The sequence below is a fragment of the Kryptolebias marmoratus genome, linkage group LG11, assembly GCF_001649575.2.
Source record: "Kryptolebias marmoratus isolate JLee-2015 linkage group LG11, ASM164957v2, whole genome shotgun sequence".
In the NCBI taxonomy this organism is placed as follows: domain Eukaryota; kingdom Metazoa; phylum Chordata; class Actinopteri; order Cyprinodontiformes; family Rivulidae; genus Kryptolebias; species Kryptolebias marmoratus.
Genome location: NC_051440.1, coordinates 5081324 through 5098232, shown reverse-complemented (window position 1 = coordinate 5098232; position 16909 = coordinate 5081324). Strand labels below are relative to the sequence as shown.

At 37.7% G+C, this 16909-nt stretch overlaps 1 protein-coding gene across 10 annotated transcripts in view; it reads left to right on the top strand.

Moving 5' to 3' along the window:
• The window catches only part of LOC108245729 (pleckstrin homology domain-containing family A member 7), a 165729-nt gene that overhangs the window by 47493 nt on the left and 101327 nt on the right, over positions 1–16909 (top strand). The window contains exon 1 of one of the 10 annotated variants that reach the window (XM_017432867.3): positions 1278–1418. The exons of the other annotated variants lie outside the window; for them this stretch is intronic. The gene's annotated coding sequence lies outside the window, so the exon portion shown is untranslated. Of the gene's footprint in view, positions 1–1277; positions 1419–16909 lie in introns of those variants that run through there. 10 annotated transcript variants of the gene reach the window in all.

Genomic DNA, 16909 nt, shown 5'->3' with positions numbered 1-16909 from the left:
TTGGACTTTGTGAAATAACCAGAGTTCCCAGAAAACAAAAATCCACTCATGCACAGGGAGAAAATGCAAACTCCTTGCAGAAAGACCCCAGCTGGAAATTAAACCTTTTTGCTGAGAGGCGATAGTGCTAACCAACTGTTCCACCATGCAGCCTTGATATGCAGCGACCACAGAAATAAACCACCACAGCCTTGCTATGGGGGTTTGCTACATGCTCAAAACCATTGTGAACCTATAGTGCTCTATTACACATAACAGGGAGTCCATTGCATTCTTAATACACTCCTGAAGACTTTACCAAGACCCTGCAAAGACTACCCACGTTCCGGCTTATTTATTAATATTTATTTACATCTTTTCAGGATTGTCATCCAGTGTGAAGAGACCCTAATTTGAATTTGTCAGTGTTGCTTCATTTAGAGTATAATTGGAAGTTGTGGTCTGCACCGTGGGGACAGAGAGATTTTGCTGATGAGTGAGTCATACCTTAGACCACTGGGCAGGTCAGTGACCTGTCAGATCTTTCTGAGAAAAATAGCTCCATGCCCCAAATCAAACTAACCACAGCTATTCACTCCCTCTGTGCTCTCTGTACTCTGACTCACACGCTGAAAGTTTCACCTGTAGCCTGATCACCTCATGGATTCAACAGAAGTTCGACATTTTGCTGAATAAAAGCAGAGTCCAGCATGTATTAGATACAGGATAAACAAACGGAGTACCTGCAGGACTTTTCTTCCTTTTTTACTGTCTATTTTTGCTCACATTATAAGGTAACTAATTGGGCTTTTCTTCCTACCGTCTCACTTTCATATTTAATTATCTTTGTTCATTTCCAATTCTCTACGAGATTTGCTGTTACAATGGTTTTATACTGGAAGACTGGCTTTTAAGTAAAGTATTAACATTATCACCTAAAACCAGGACACAAAAAGGTATCGTCTTTCTTTCTAGTTAATGTATAAAGGGACATTTGAAGGCCACGAAAGAGTGCATTGAAATGAAAAACCTGATAAGGTGTCAATAAAATTATAGTGCTCTACTGGTTATACTATGCAGTTTTTGTTAAATATTTTTAAACATTTCCTGATAATCAGACAACTTCTTTAATCGCGTAACATAAGGCAATGGTGTAAAATAGAAGGACCTGCAGTTTACTGAAGTTTGTTGCATAAAGTCAGGAGCAGTTTACTGATCTCTTGCTGAGACCGCTGTAGTTAATGATTCTCTCACCTGTCAACAAGCTCATCATTGACACTGCCAGACTCCTCCCTCGTTCTGTCGCTTGATCCAACATGTTTACATTCAAATAACGAGGTGTTCATTCGCTGTTTGAGCAAAGCCCACAGCCAGACTTTGTTGTTTGGTCAGCTAATCCATCATAAATCGGCGGCATCAGTCAACCGTGGAGGCTTGAGGTGAGCTTGAGAGGTTAATGAGGACCTGTGCGTGTTTGCGTGTTGACGGCATTTGTGGTTTGGCGTGTCGATTTATGTGTTTTCTGAGTCAGTGTGTCTTCTGTCTTTGACCTGCTTGTGAAACCAGTCAATGGGATGGACATTTTAAAGAGTTGAAAGAATTAATATTGGCGTCACGTCAGAGTTAAATAAATTTGGCGCTATTTGTGTAGATAACGTGTTGTGCTGAGCGTACAGAGCGTACTTACTGACTTGAACGTGACTTGTAAATAAATACTAGACAGGGTGTGATGTGAAGCAGGTCATGACACAGATTTTCAAGTACCGTTCTGCATGTGCTGACATACCAAGACAAGAGAAGTATGCACTTGTCTGTGTTTAAGGACTTTATGCTGTTGTGTGTGTGTGTTTAGCAGCCACACTTCAGCCTAAAGATGTAAATGGATTTGTGTTGGTGGCCCAGCAGGAAGTAAACAGAGCAGATTGTCTGAAATCCTTTACTTCAGCCTTGCACACGAACACATTAAAGGACTCTTACACTTAAGCTTACAACAAACCGTGCATTATTACTGTAATTTCCTAAATCAGCCTCCAATCAGAAGTAAAGAAATCCTCATCGACTCACTTAAAAGCAAACCGTAAACTCACGTTGCTAATTCAATGATGGTGTGGTTGTCTTCTAGTCTTTGATTGTGGAATGAAGAATGTGTGGCACAGATAAAACTCAGCAGGGAGGCAATTTATTGCAGTGGTGCTATCTCTGTCATCATAAGTTTAGTTCATAAAATACATTTGCATACATTGAATCTTTGCTATTATAAAAAGGTTTTTCTTAATAAATTTATCTTAAGATAAAGCAGTAATTGAGGCAAGATTCATAGGTAGAGAAAGATCAATTTAAACAGTGTAAGACTGCAGTTCTCAAACTTTATATTTTGAGTATCACCTCAGAAAATACAAAGCTCTACAAGTACTATTGCTATGAGACGTTAAGAAACAGAATTCATACCTGATATAAATGGGAATACTGACCAGTCTACCTTATTGCCTTAACATTACTTAAAAACTCTCACCAAAACCTAACTTTAAAACCAAACCCACATCTTTATCCTAACTTAAAGCTTTCAACAAAACCAACTGTCTGATGAGATACTGCCAATGACTTGATTAATGAAGATACACGAGCAGTAAAAACTGATACGATATGATTCAGTCCCTAATCTTTATATGGATCACCATTTAGTCATGATACAATTCTGCCTTCAATCATAATATGATTCAACCCTTATTCACGATACAATGCTGCACAGATTGTTTTGAATAATCCACTGAGATGCAGTGCAATACAATATAACAAGCCAAGGAACGATTCTACCATTTTTTTGAGAGTGATTATTTATTATCTAATAAAAATGGCTATTCACAAACTGATTTTGTTTCAAAGTTACAATACACTTTCATAAAACTTGACAAAACAATTGACAAACAATATGCAAAATCGATATTGCCAGAAGAAGAGTTGTCCACTGTAAGAAGTAATGAGAGGGAAACCCTTCTTCGCATGCCATCGTAACTACACTTTTTAATTTTTTTTTTTTTTGTAATGGATGTCTGTAGAAACAAACTCGTTTGCAGGCTCTTCATTTAATTGCTAAACAGATTGGATTTTATCAGTACAAGGGTGTAATAGACCATTACATCTAAATTTAATGCCAACATTGCATTGGTGCACAGCTGCTCTACCCATGCAGCCACAGTCTGCAGGTGTGTGGCGTGTCGGTGAATCTGTTCAAATCTGTTAATCTCCACATCCCTCCTGAATAGTTTTACCATTCTTCTCAATTTAACCTCTTGACTATACAAAATAGGTATAATTTGGATTACCATGCATTGGCCTGTGTCTTGCCTTTGACTACCTACTCCAAACAGTTTTGGTAATTTAGCTGATTCAGGGGGAACCACTGAGATGCGAAAAGCACACCTAGTCCAGAACGTTCAAAATGTGATGGCTCCTTGCATCCATTGCTGAGAACAGCACCACACACACTACGATCCTGGCTTTTCTTTTGCCCTATAACATCCATCCATCCGTCCATTTTCTTTACCCGCTTCTCCATTTTTGGGTCACGGAGAGCTGGTGCCTATCCCCAGCAGTCACTGAGTGAGAGGCGGGGGACACCCTGGACAGGTCACAAGTCCATCGCAGGGCTACATATAGACAAACGAGACAAACAACTATTCACACTCTCACTCACACCTAGGGACAATTTTAGAGTCATGCCCTATAACAACCAATTACAAATTTGAGATAACTTAAATCAAATTTCCTTGCTGTTTTGCAACTTTTGATGCTAGCAGATCATATGGGCACTTCACTGGTGCTGCTTAAGTGTGCACTAACATGTTGGCAAACCATTGTCCAGTCCAGTTTCCACAGGGGTTCTCAAAATGTTCTCCATTGCAGTAATTTTCACTTGGAACCAAGGTTATCATTGGTTGAACCACTTCTCTTTTTGCCACCTTTAACATTCAGAATATCACAATGAATTAGCTAGTACTTGTAAATAGTTAATACCAAACACCTTGTATCACAGTTTCAGAACTACCTTTTTAAGAGAATTTTACAATGGCAGCAAACTTCCAGTACCTAACTTGAAAAAGAAATGCATCTAATAGCTAATAAAATAATAAAAGATTTAGAATCATTTTGAAAATGATCAGATTTAAGGGTGCAACTCTGTCTGCTCTTTTCAAACTGTCTGTTTAAAACCAAGTAAAACAACAGAGATCACATAGTCATAAATAAAAAAATTACTAAATATGTTGCCTGAAGTTGTTTAAAATGCAGTGGATTGAAGAACTGAAGTGTGCTAATGCTTAATTTTCAGCCTGAATAAACTGAATAGAGGACTATTGCAGAGGTCTGTAAAGTGTAGTGGGCCCACCTTTGTGTTCTGTTCTATGAAAGACGTTTAAAGAAATCTTTGATGCTAACGTGAACCATAAATCCTAATAACTGTGGACACAGTTCTCAAGTAAACACAGTCTTGAATGACTGTTGTCTAGATGGAAAACAATGCTGAGTGATCGTCCTATCTGCGATATCTCCAGGAGGATCAGGCTGTCCTCTCTTCCTGAGGCTGACACGCTGCTCTGACTGGATGTTTGAAGTTTGACACTTTGACAGAATGAATTCCCGACCAGTCGCTCTCAGTGAGAACACCCCTGTGTCAGAAAGTGTCGGGCTGTCACAGCAGCAGTCTTGGATGGGACGGCACTCAAGAGAGAGCTGTCATTGCTGTGGTGCCTTTGACTTTTTTTTGTGCAGAGATGATGTGGTGAAAGGATTGTGGGTTAACTGTTGAAGCCAGCTATCTCTCACAACAAAAGCAGAGACCATAAGAGGGCCATCTTGATCTCTTTGTGGGCCCCAGAACAAAATACAACAAAAATGGATTGCAACTGGGACTAAACATCTCTGTTGTTGATACGAGATGTGTCTCACTGCACTGCTAACAGTTTGATAAATTACACATACACAAACACCAAGGGAGGAAAATGATAGCATCCAGGAAGGCAGGTGCTGTATCACTCCCATATCACCTTCAGAAAAGAGGAATTTCTTTCACTTTTAGAGCAACTTCTGGATATTTGTTTACATCGTGCTCCTTATTGTCAATGCAGTGTGACCCTGTGGGAGCATGGTTTTATCAAGACCAGTGCACAGAGGGTGAAAACACCTCCTTTAATTATTTCACTCTTCCTGTTTTGTGGATAAAGTGTTTCCTAAGTGACTGCAGGATCGTTGACTAGCTATTTTGAAGTTGTCAGAAATAGAAAGCAATAATTTTTAAGCATCTTGGATGCTGCAGCTCAATGTGACATTCCTTGTTAAGCAAAGGTTTAAAAACTAATAATTATTCCAGTCTTAAAAGTAAAAAGTTTTAAATTGCTGCAGTTTAACATTATATAAATCAGCATCAAAGCCTAGATATTGCTGAGTAAATGCCTGAGATTCAAAGTACTTCAAACAGAATCTGAAGATCCTGATCAGTGTTTTATCAAACTGTGACTTTATATAGCTAAGATTTTTAAAATATTGTTACACAATGTGGCATATTATCTGGCTCATCTTAAAAATATAAAGCTTGTCTTGCCTTTTCATGGACGAGGTTTTCCTTCCACATCCTAGACTCTGATTCTCAGATAGTTAACATTTTAGCAGGACTCTTGTTTGAGTCTAATTTTTTTTTTAATCATCAGCTAAAACCCCACAGAGTTAACAGGAACACCGCAGGCTCATTTGAAAACATGTACTGTATATAAAGTTTTGCTTGATCTTGACAGGTAAACTCAGTTTTCCTACAGCAGTTTGTCTTTCTAAATTAGCACATTGTTCAAACCTAAAAGTGAATTTGATATTCTTTTATAGGTCCTCATCTCAAAATGACATGTAATTCTTGTCTTGTGTCAACTCATTTGATTTATGAGACATGTGAATAAATGGTAACGGTCACAAAGCTTTTCATTTAGTTATTCTATTACAAAGCAAAGGCATGGAGATTTTAGTGAAGGTTTCGTGATAAAATCCATTACAGAAAGCAGCTCCTGCTGATTATAATCCGTGGTACTGGTTTCTAGGGGAGAGGGAACTTTGAATTTCCGTCTTAAACACTTTTCTTTTCCTTTCCAACCTTGGCTCAGACCTTGGCTGCACCCTGTGACACGTTCTTGCTTTTGTAGATTTTGATTATGTAATTTACAACAGTTCAGTCATTACAAATACAAAAGTCATTTTATTAGGCTATAAAAGGAGCATGTTGATGACCGAATGAACTTGTGTATTAGTCATGACATTTCTGAATCGTAACGTCAGCATAGCAAAGGTGCTGTTGAGGCTCACTGCAGTCTACCTCCTAAACAGCAGGTGTTGCTATGATAGAACTAATACACGGCAGCAATGGCATCAAAAGTCAAACAGGAAGTACACTCTTAATACACACATTTAACTTTTAACATATTGCTTCAATATATCTACTTTTAAACACCTTTTGAAGATTGTTGACATCAGGCAAAATCATTTCAGCAATTTTTCAACAATACATTATTTTAGATACTCCAACTTGATTGTTTTTATTACTGGTTAACTCTCATTAGTGTTTATAGCTTTAAAAACAACTGTAAATGTGAATAGTATGGGTTTCAGTGACATTTTCACTACACCATGAGATTGTGTTAAAAACCTGGCTAGAAATGGGATCTTTGTGGTCAAAGCTTGATGGAGCATAGAGCACCATTCAAAGGCTTTTCCTCTGTTGACTTTGGCTGAGCTGAGGAGAAAAGGAGGTGCTGTGGGCCTTTGTGTGGATCTTGACTTCAAAATGGGGAAGTCATTGAAAGTCAGTTGTAATGTAGAGCAACGCTATCAAATGTTTTTTTTTTTTAAAGTCAAGATTTCTCATGTGTGATTTCTTGATGACAGTTAAAGACTTTAAAAATTGTACGTCTTTTGCTGCTTTATATTTTAGTAGCACACAGAGACACATGCAAATCATTTGGAAAAATTCTTTGTAGGCTTAAGATTAGTTAAACAACATTACAAGAACACGTCTCTAGTTAATTTTATCTTAATTCACATGTTCAGTTTTTCTTATTTGACTGTTTAATTTGAGGTTTTTCTACAAACAAACAGTGTTTCAGAGTCTTTAATTTGTTTTAATTATTGTTATTTCTTCTTGACATGAGTCATGGGAAGACACAACTTCATATTCCATTCCTCTGATGGATGTGTGGGATTCTGATACCAGCTCGCTCTGTCCTCCATCTGTTTGTCGCTGAAATCTATTGAGCTTGCCAGTCTACCGCGTTTCACATTACGCCCCAGCTGGCTCGATCCATGTGGGCAGCAGAGCTCTAATCCCTGCCTAATCTGAGACAGCTTTGTGTGCAGTCAATGAATGCACTGTACACGCATGAGGAGGCAGAATAATAGTAATAGGTTACACAGAGTATTTGCCGATTCATTTGGGGTCAAATTAAATTGAGTACAGAGCTCAGGTTCTAACATTTGAGGTCCAGTCGGCATGAAAACAGAAAAACATCTGAATACTTTATTAGGTCAAGAGTGCATTCTTACAGGAAGGAGTTAGGGATGGAGTTCAATTCACATCACACTGTTTTAATTAAATCACAGAATTAGTTTCACCAGTTTTACAAGTTTATGGTTCTTTGTCTTATTTTGAATGTTACTGGAATGAGTACAAATGTCTAAAGAAATACTTTTAATAAGTGTTAGATGTGTGACTCTGTGAAGCACAACATAGTGTTTGGCAAGCTAGCAAGGCAATAATTTGCAGTCTGTTGCCGATAACAACAGTAAAGTAGGACAAATGGGGACAACCCCAATAGGTTTTCATTGCATGTATTTCACTTCCCACATTGGCAGCTTCAGACAAGAAGAACGCCTGTCTCGTTCCAGTCCCAGTGGACTCCGAGAGGGAAGCGTAGGCTGCGGCAGAACAAGAGTGATTCTCCTCAGTGTCTTGGGGAGCTGTAGGCATCTTTCTCCCCCTCCTAATGAGGCAGAAATTACCTTTTTATACCTGTGTTATGCCACAGAGGTCCAAGGTTTTAATATTTTAGCAGCAGTTGCTCTTAAAATAGATTCTGCCTCATCCATTGAGTAAATTAGAACAGAGGCTCATGTGCAACTTGAGAGCCAAAAGAAAGATTTACAGTACATTGTTCTTTGTGCTTGTTTTTCTGTACTTTGAAACTTTTTTTTTTTTTAGCTTATAAGCACATTTACTCCAATGGTATAAATAAAAAGCATTGCCAATCAGTGTACTCCTTGGGAGATGAATAGTTTATGGTTAGATTTTTATTTTTACACCATAAGCCTCCTTCACACTGGATTACATCTTCACAAAATCAGCCAGAATGTGGATGATCTTTGCAGGTTCTTGGGGAGTTATTCAGTTGCGTATTTAAAATGCAGTGTGCTCCCCATTTTGCCGGATTGAGCATGCATGGTGTTCAGCAGGCAGAAAATTTCCATAGCAATGTCCTTTTGGTTTATCATGATGGTGGCAGCATACTGGGGCTCTGACTGGAGCGTGTGGGAAGCCTTGGTAACATATCCATGACTTGGGGCCTGCGCCCTCGAGTGTGACTTGGGCTTTGAGAATTTGAAACAGGACTGGTCAGGACAAGGTCACAGAAACATCCTAGTGCAAACATAATATGCATAGCAGTAGTGTTGTGCTACTGGGGCATGATCTTCTAGCGTGTAGCCACCTCCTGACACAGGCCGAGAGTGGTGCCAAGGTGCTGCCATCCAGTCACAATCTTATAGATAGCCAAGGTCATGGAGAGCAAAGGGAGTGTCATCAACCAATGTAAAGTGAACCTTGATGGCGTGACTTTTATCCTGTAATTAGTTATCGTGTGTGTTAATGTGTGTTTTTAAGACTGAGTCATCAAGGTAAAAAGATTTAGATTTTTTTTTCCAGTTTTAAGAACAGCAACCCAAATGTGTGATATTTAAAGAAGTTTAAAGAATTTCACCCGCAAACTGCATGTTCAGCAACTCCTGTAACAGCCGAAATGTGGCTTGATTCAATAATAAGCTGCAGTTTGAAAAAAAAAAAAAAGAAAAAAGACAATCCATGTAGCGTCTGAATAACTTAAACTGCTGCTACATCACTATAATCACAGTAAATCTCCTGTCTTGGAGTGTAATTCTTTTGGAAGTGTTAGGTATTCATTATCATTCTGTGCAGGTTTAACTTGTTGCTGTTGGGAGTGGCTAGGTCAGAGCCGAGGCACATACAGCAACAGTCCAGCTGTCCCCAGTGAGCTGGAGGTTAATGTCTAATGTGCAAAGACTAAAAGGAAGCTTGTCATATTATCAAAGTCTGAGCATGCCTTACATTCCAGTTTACTGTATATTGGATTTGGTCTCAGTGATGTTTTAATCATAGAGATTAACATGCTTCATTACTTAAATTAAATGTGGGAGCCAGGGATTTGACTTAGTCACATTAAATCATAGGATCCTGCAGTGGGTTATCAGGAGGCAATTTGATGTTGCTGCAGGGCAATTAGAGACATTTCTGTTTGTTTGAATCAATAAATTACCCATCTGTTGGCCTTCAAGCAGGACAAACTTGCGTTGGTGTAGATGTAAAAGACGTTTATGCTGAGAGATTAAAGTTAAACAATGTTACATTAAAACTTTATCTGTTTAATGTAACATTATCTGGCATATCAGTCTGGTCCTGATCAGTGAAAGATGATGAATATCAAGGTCAATTCAAGACACCAAACAATATCCTGAGACTTTTTACTAGCAATATTTACCATCTACCAAATGTCAACAGTTCTAGTGCACATATTAGTGTGTTTTGTTTTGTTTTTTGTGTGCCTGTCATAGATGGGGCGTATTATGTTATGACTGTCTGTGGGTGGGCGATATTGCCCAAAAATTATATCACAATATATTTTTTTAAAATACCTCGATAACGATATTACATGTGATATTCCACATTTTCTGCTTTTTTTTAAAATTGGATTTGCCCAAATAAATATGTAAGTTTAAAATTGTTTTTTTTTTTTTAACTTTTTATAAACAGATTTGACATGTCTCCACCCTTACCTGACACAACAGGCTTGCATGACTTGCAAAATATGGAGGTCGGATCCACATCTTTCATTTTAAAACCAAAATAATTCCAAACAACAGAAGTGGCTCCTTTTTTGGAATTAAGTTTGGACTCTCAGGTGTTATTTACCATGTTGTGCTCCGCCATGTTTGCTAGGTCGCTGTCGCAGCGCCTTGCACTTCTTCTTCTTCTTCTTTGTTTTAATGGCGGTTGGCAAACAACATAGGAAGCATTACCGCCACCAACTGGTAAGAAGTGTGGACTACATAGTGCCTCACACTGCACAGGTCAGACTCAGTTAAATTACATCATCATATACTGTAGTTTTGCAATATTAACTTTTTCATCGGTGTCAAAAAATCCACCGGTATTACCGTAAATGAGACGATATGGCACACCCTTAATGCTATCTGTCTGTCTGTCTATGGACAGTTTCTTGTCCATGATCTAAGTCTGCAACTGTGTAATGTAGAAATATCAAACTGCACAGCTGGATACCTCATGGGTCAAGGATGATCCCTATTGATTCCAAGGTTACAGGGTCAATGGTCAAGGTCATAGCTGGGAGCCTGACCACGCTGTTAAAACCTTTGTCTATGGTCCAACTTCACATCCGAATAAATGTCATACCCTTTATTTCCTATATTGTACCATTGACAGTACTCTTGTTGTTTCTTAGTTTATTGATTGTATTGCCATGATCTATTTATATTATTTGGTTTGGTTGGATTTGGTTTTGACTTGTTGTGTTCTTTGCTGTTTACTCCAGTTTTTTATTAAATTTTTGTGTGCTTCCTTTCTATTTATTCTGTCAGTGTCATTCCTTTGTGTAATATCTTCTTTCTTTAAGATTAAGTTCACATCTTCAGATCTCGGTTTTTTTCTGTTGTTGTCTGTCATTTATCCTACATGTTGTCATTTTCCCTTTTCATGTCTCCAAATTGCCTCATCACCATTTATTTCCCTTTTTTCTCACTTACCTAGATCCATGTGCCCAGTCCTCTTAGTATATATGCTTTCTAGGTTTTGATGATCACTACTCAACCCTCAGTTGATATGCATTGCCTCTGCTACACGACCACGGATAAAAGTCAGAAAATGAACGAATGAAAAGGTCATAAAGCCTTCATTGTTATTTCACACAGGTTAAAATTTTGATCAGATTGAATTAATTTGATCAGTGAAGTATAGTTCACTAATTTCTTGTGGTTAAAGATAGGTTTTATTTACAGTAACCCCCACTGACACTGTACCTCACACACAAGCAGATCTTATATGCACACACAGGTACAAAATTCCTTCCATTCTAAGATGGGCCTGTCAGGATGCTGTGAAGTGTTTTGAATGTTAATACAGTGCAGACTTTCCATCTATTACCATGGCAGGCTGTCAGTCTCTGTGCTGAATTTGTCTTTCGAACTAAAATGGGGGCGGCTGTGCCTCAGTGGTTAAAGAAGTCGTCCTCCAACCAAACAGCTAGAGGTATGATTCCACCACTATGCCACATGTTGAAGTGTCACTGGGCAAGACACTAAACCCCTTGCTGCTTCCGATGTGCCCCATCAATGTATGAATGTGATCTAAAACACTAATTAGACTCTATAGAATGATTTATTCAGGTTAGCTTTGTAGGGATGTAGTTAAATGCTGTATCAATGTCTGTGTGGATGGGTAAATTATGGCACAGATTGTGTTGTAAAGCACTTTGAGTGGCCTTATTGGCTAGAAAGGTGCTATATAAGTACAGTTCATTTAAAATCTGCTCTCTGTCATCAACACACAGTTTCAGAAGGAAGAATTTTTATTGATGAAAATGGTCTAATCTTCTTTTACAAAATGCCACTGCTGATTGGTAATATTTATTGGTATGGACAAAAGTAGGGGCTTATCTAAAGCCAAAGATGGCCTCATCTTGACATTGCCATAGCAACAAAATGTCCCAAATCATTCCCTTAAGGGCTGGGGGGATGGAGGGTTCATTTCTGCCTTGTGGCATCACCATTAGCAACAAACGTGGACGCCACTCTGTCTGCTGTCTGTGATTGGTTGTGATGGACGTGTCTATTACACCCACTACCATTCCTTCACCCCTCTCTCATAAAATATAACCACAATCAAGATAGAATGGCCCATCAGGGATCAAGACTCCCAGTCTTGTTACTTGATGGAGCTGCAATTAACTGTCAGAGCCTCTTTATAACCTGTCCATCTTGAGAGGCAGAGCTTCCAATGTGACACCAGCTGGAACAGCAGGAAAAGGAGGTAAAAAGGTTGTAAAAAAATGAAATGGATGTCAGCATTTTGTCTAAAATGATTTGTAAATTCTAACGGATAGGGTTTGAAACTGCAGATTGTTTATGAAATTGGTTGCTCTATAAATGGTCTATAAATAGTACATGCTTTTTTGAGGGTCATAAAGGTTGATTTTCATAAAATCAATGGAAATATGATCATATCAAAGTGAAGGACAACAACAGTGACTCATGTGGAACAAAAAATAAATTTATGGGGCCTTAAAAGATACATGTCCATGTTTTGCAGTTCTCTTTAGAATCAGATATTTTTCTGTCTTTGTTTGGTAAAAGTCCGATTTAAGGAGTTTGTGAGTAGTGTATGTCATCCTACATCTACATGTTTTTCTTGTCTTCATATTTACAAGAATTTTACCTTAAATGCACCGACACAGTCTGTTAGGGAGCTCATCACAATCCAACGCCTATTCTGTTTCTCTCAATACGAATCTCAAATAATTTTGAATTAAATGCAATAAGATTCAATGCAATACAACACATGTGACAACAGTGACTTCATGTCAATTACTGTTTATTACCTAATGGCTTTTCACAAACAGGTCTTGTTATTTCATATCGATATACCAGGGTTTTTGAATTTACCAGAAATCAGTTAATAGAACTTTTTCAAGTTTAAAGGCCAGCCAGTTGCTGATTAATGTACATGGTACACTGCTGACAAACTTGCATAAATTCTAAGTAGACCAAAAAAAAAACAAGTCCAGTGCGCTTTATATATGCCAAAAGTTTGATTCATCACCAGTTTTAGTTGCAATATTTTACATGCATATAACAGAGATAGAATAAAAAAAAAGAAACCTTTATTGCCATTGTACATTTAAATAAAGAAAACAGGTCTCTTAAGTTGTAAAAACATTCAGTTGCTTGCAATAAATAACTTCCCATTCTAACAGAAGTGTGTGGAAGCACGGGAGAAAACCAAACAGAGGTAGAAGTAGAGTTGAGACCCCATGCAGAGCTTAAATGATGACAGACTGAGACATTTATTAACATGTGTTATTTTAATCTTTTCATGAAGTTAACTGAGAAAGGTTTATTATCCTTACGTCTAAGGTTGTCATATCTGGCTTTTAGCAGATCAGATAAAAGTTTGTTTACTTGAAGAAATATACATATTGATGGAAACTTAACAAGATTTGACAAACAAAACCTGATTCAGAATTATATCATTTAAAGTTTAAATATCCTCCAAAAACTCACTGAGCTTAGTGCAGCAGAGCTGATCAGTATAGTAGCTTTCTAAAAAATAAAAAACAGAACTTACCAACAGTGTTCAGTAAAGTAATGCATCGGATTATAAAACCTACATACTATAGGCAGCTTTTTGTGGCACTCTGTGGTTTGCAACGGCCACTTGATTTACTGATACGGCAACAGTGACACATTTTCCCTCGGCTTTCCCTCTTGATGTTGACCTGCGCCCACGTACCCCAGCTCCAGCTTGAAGAGCAGCTCGTAGATTTGATGCCTCATTACTATGCTGATTATGTTAACTTTGCACTCTCAATGTGTCCTACATTCTTTCCCTCCATTGTTTTATAATCCTCGTTCTGTTGCAGTTATTTATGGCTTAAATAAGATAAGAAAATTGTTAACTCACAAGGAAGTTCATTTGAAATTCCCTTCTTTTTGCCCTCTAAATAGCTTCCTAAAACCCACCCTCTCTCAAGCAGCTTTTCAGTGCATTCACAGTGAATCTTATTTGCTGTGAAGGCACAAACTGCAGTGTAAAGGCCGGTTTTTAGCTAGTGCAAACTCTAAGTATTTTCATCTAAACACTTTCCCCCAATCATGGGGCTCCATTCTTCTGCCATCCCTGTTCCTGCTAATGCAAAATATTTTCATTATTTCTTCAAAAGGACATTTAATGGGCACTCTTCTCTTCAGCCTGGTGAAGAGCAGCTATAATTACAGTCAGTCAGGCACTCGGGAGGGGGGTCCGAAACGTCACGGCTAATTTGAATGTGGACAAGTGTCGAACACAGAGTGATCTGATTCATGCCCATCTATCAGGAAATGTTCCAGCAAGTGGTCTGGGTAATTACAAAAGATTTACTCTCAAAGTAAGATAAATGTTAAAGACAGACAGCATAAGTGCTAAAATAAATGCTGTGTCGTTCAAGACATTGTAAAATGTCAGCTGGCTTGTACTTATCCTGCTTTGGTATTGCAGCTGCCATTCTCAATGCAAAATTATTGTATTTGATGTTGGTCCTCAAGACAAAAAGCATGTAATAGTACAAGTTCAACATATGAAGTCATTTATCAAGATTGTATAATAAAAAAAATATATTTAATAAAAAAAACTAGAAAATGGATTTCCCAAAAGGCAAAGTGCAACACAAAAACTGACAAGGTGATGTTGAACATATTCAGAGCAGGGTCGGGAAGTATCTGTTTTTTAATATTGTTACTTCTCCCTAAAATATACTGAGGTATATTGTATTAAGGTATGTCGAGAAAGGCTTGTGTCATCTTATTATTACATGTAATTTAGGAGATTTTCTGCCTTTCTAACACATTTTAACCTTATTTTCTTAGATGAAACAAAGGCCTAGCAGTCCTTGAAGCAATGCAGATCACCCACCGCCTTTAATGTCAGTTTTATACTAAGACTATCTCCTGATGGGACAGGGTTATTGCAGTTTTGGTCAAACCTTGTAAACGATGATATGTTCGATCTCCTGTGAGATCTTGCGAGATGTGCTCAGAATATGTGTTGAGGATGACTCTCAGCTACTACCACACCTAATCTTACCTCAATATGTGTAAAATTGGAAGCGATGTAGACATTTTTGTGTTTTTTAATTTGGTTGACTCCAAAAGTTAATCAGTAAAAGTAATCACCTAATGATTACTTTATGAAAGTGTCGTTAAAATCTGTCCAGATATTAAGCTAATAGACAGTCAGAGTTGACTCCAATAAATTAATAGCAAAGTTTTAAAAACAGATATTGTGTGATCAGTTGGCATTCAGAGTGTATGATGGGGATAATTCCTATTAAACTTTAGCGCAATATCTGTCATGTAATTTATGTATTTTCTAAGATCACTTAGCTGTTGCAGCCATCTTGAGTTGGTTTGACTCCAAATGTCAATCTGTTGTAGATGTACAGCCACTGATTTCTTTCTTTCTGAGAGTTCCATTAAAATTGGTTCACCGTTTCCTGAGATATTTTGCTAACACAGCAGATGAATGAAGACATGCACATATGCTCATAGACATTTTATTTTCTGTTTTGGACTAGTTCTTTTTTTTTCTTTTTTCTTTTTTTAAATCAAACTACAGGCATATTTGCTTTTCCAGGTGAATGGTGTGCTTGTAGCGTGCACAGAGAGAAGCAAGCACTGAGGTGTTGTTATATTTCTCCTACCTTCATAAATAACAAGCTCCTTACAATTTCCAATCAGCTCTGCTTTTGGTGTTTTTTTCCATTGTGTGTCGTTCTGCTTTTACTGCAACAGGAACACACTGCCATATTTAACATTTTAGAGAGTTTAAGGGTGCACTGCTTCCTTCTTCCATAAAACTATGGGTTGCAGGGTAATAAAAGCAGATAGATGTTCTTTACATAATTTATCATAGTTCTAAAATTAAAGACACTTTGAAGTCATTTAGTCAATGTACAGGTTGCCCATTGGTAGTAAAACAAGTAAGTTGTGTCATCATCAAAGCAAATTTGCTGCTTATACTTATATGTATCTATACATATACAATTATTGTCACTACAGAGAAATATTACAGCTACACAGCTGGAATGGTAACAAAGATTTTACAGGACGTTCACTCTTCAAACGTACAAACGTAACAAGAGTTTAAACCTACGGAAATATTACTGGGAGTAAATTTGCAGAAGGTTTTGTAGGAACTGTATTCAAAGCAATATTGTTGCTATCTTTGGATAACTCGGTACATCATTAAACGGTATTACCTCACAAATCTAATTCACTGTATTCTGACATTATCAGCATGCTGGCATTTTAGTTCAGTCTGAATACATACCCATTTCAAACTGGTTCAGTAGATCATTTTAAGTATTAATTGGATTAAGTCAGATCATCAAGAAGTTTCAGTTCATCCTACAAGAAAACCTAAATGTCTTCACTAGATGTTTGTATGGTACGATCCAGTAGCTGTTCAGATATTTCCCTCTAAAACATAAATGCCAGCCTGTTGCTAGGCGCTAGATTAAAACGTCAGGGTTTCACCAGAGTCGATGGGATTCATCCTCTGGGAACCACAAATGTCTCTACCAAATATCAATGCATGCAACATTTGCAGAAGTTTTTCAGTCTGGAACAAAGTGGTTAGTCGAGTGGCTGACACTTCCAATTCCCTGTTAGCTCACTAATGTGGCATAAAGCTTGGATGTGTGCACAAGAGATAGTTGCTTCTTCTTGTAGAGGCAAAAATAAAGCCAAAAATGAGATCAGAATGCAAAACAGACCACATCTGTTCAATCCAAAAAAAACAAATAAATATATAAAATATGAAACCCTGATGATTAAATGCAGT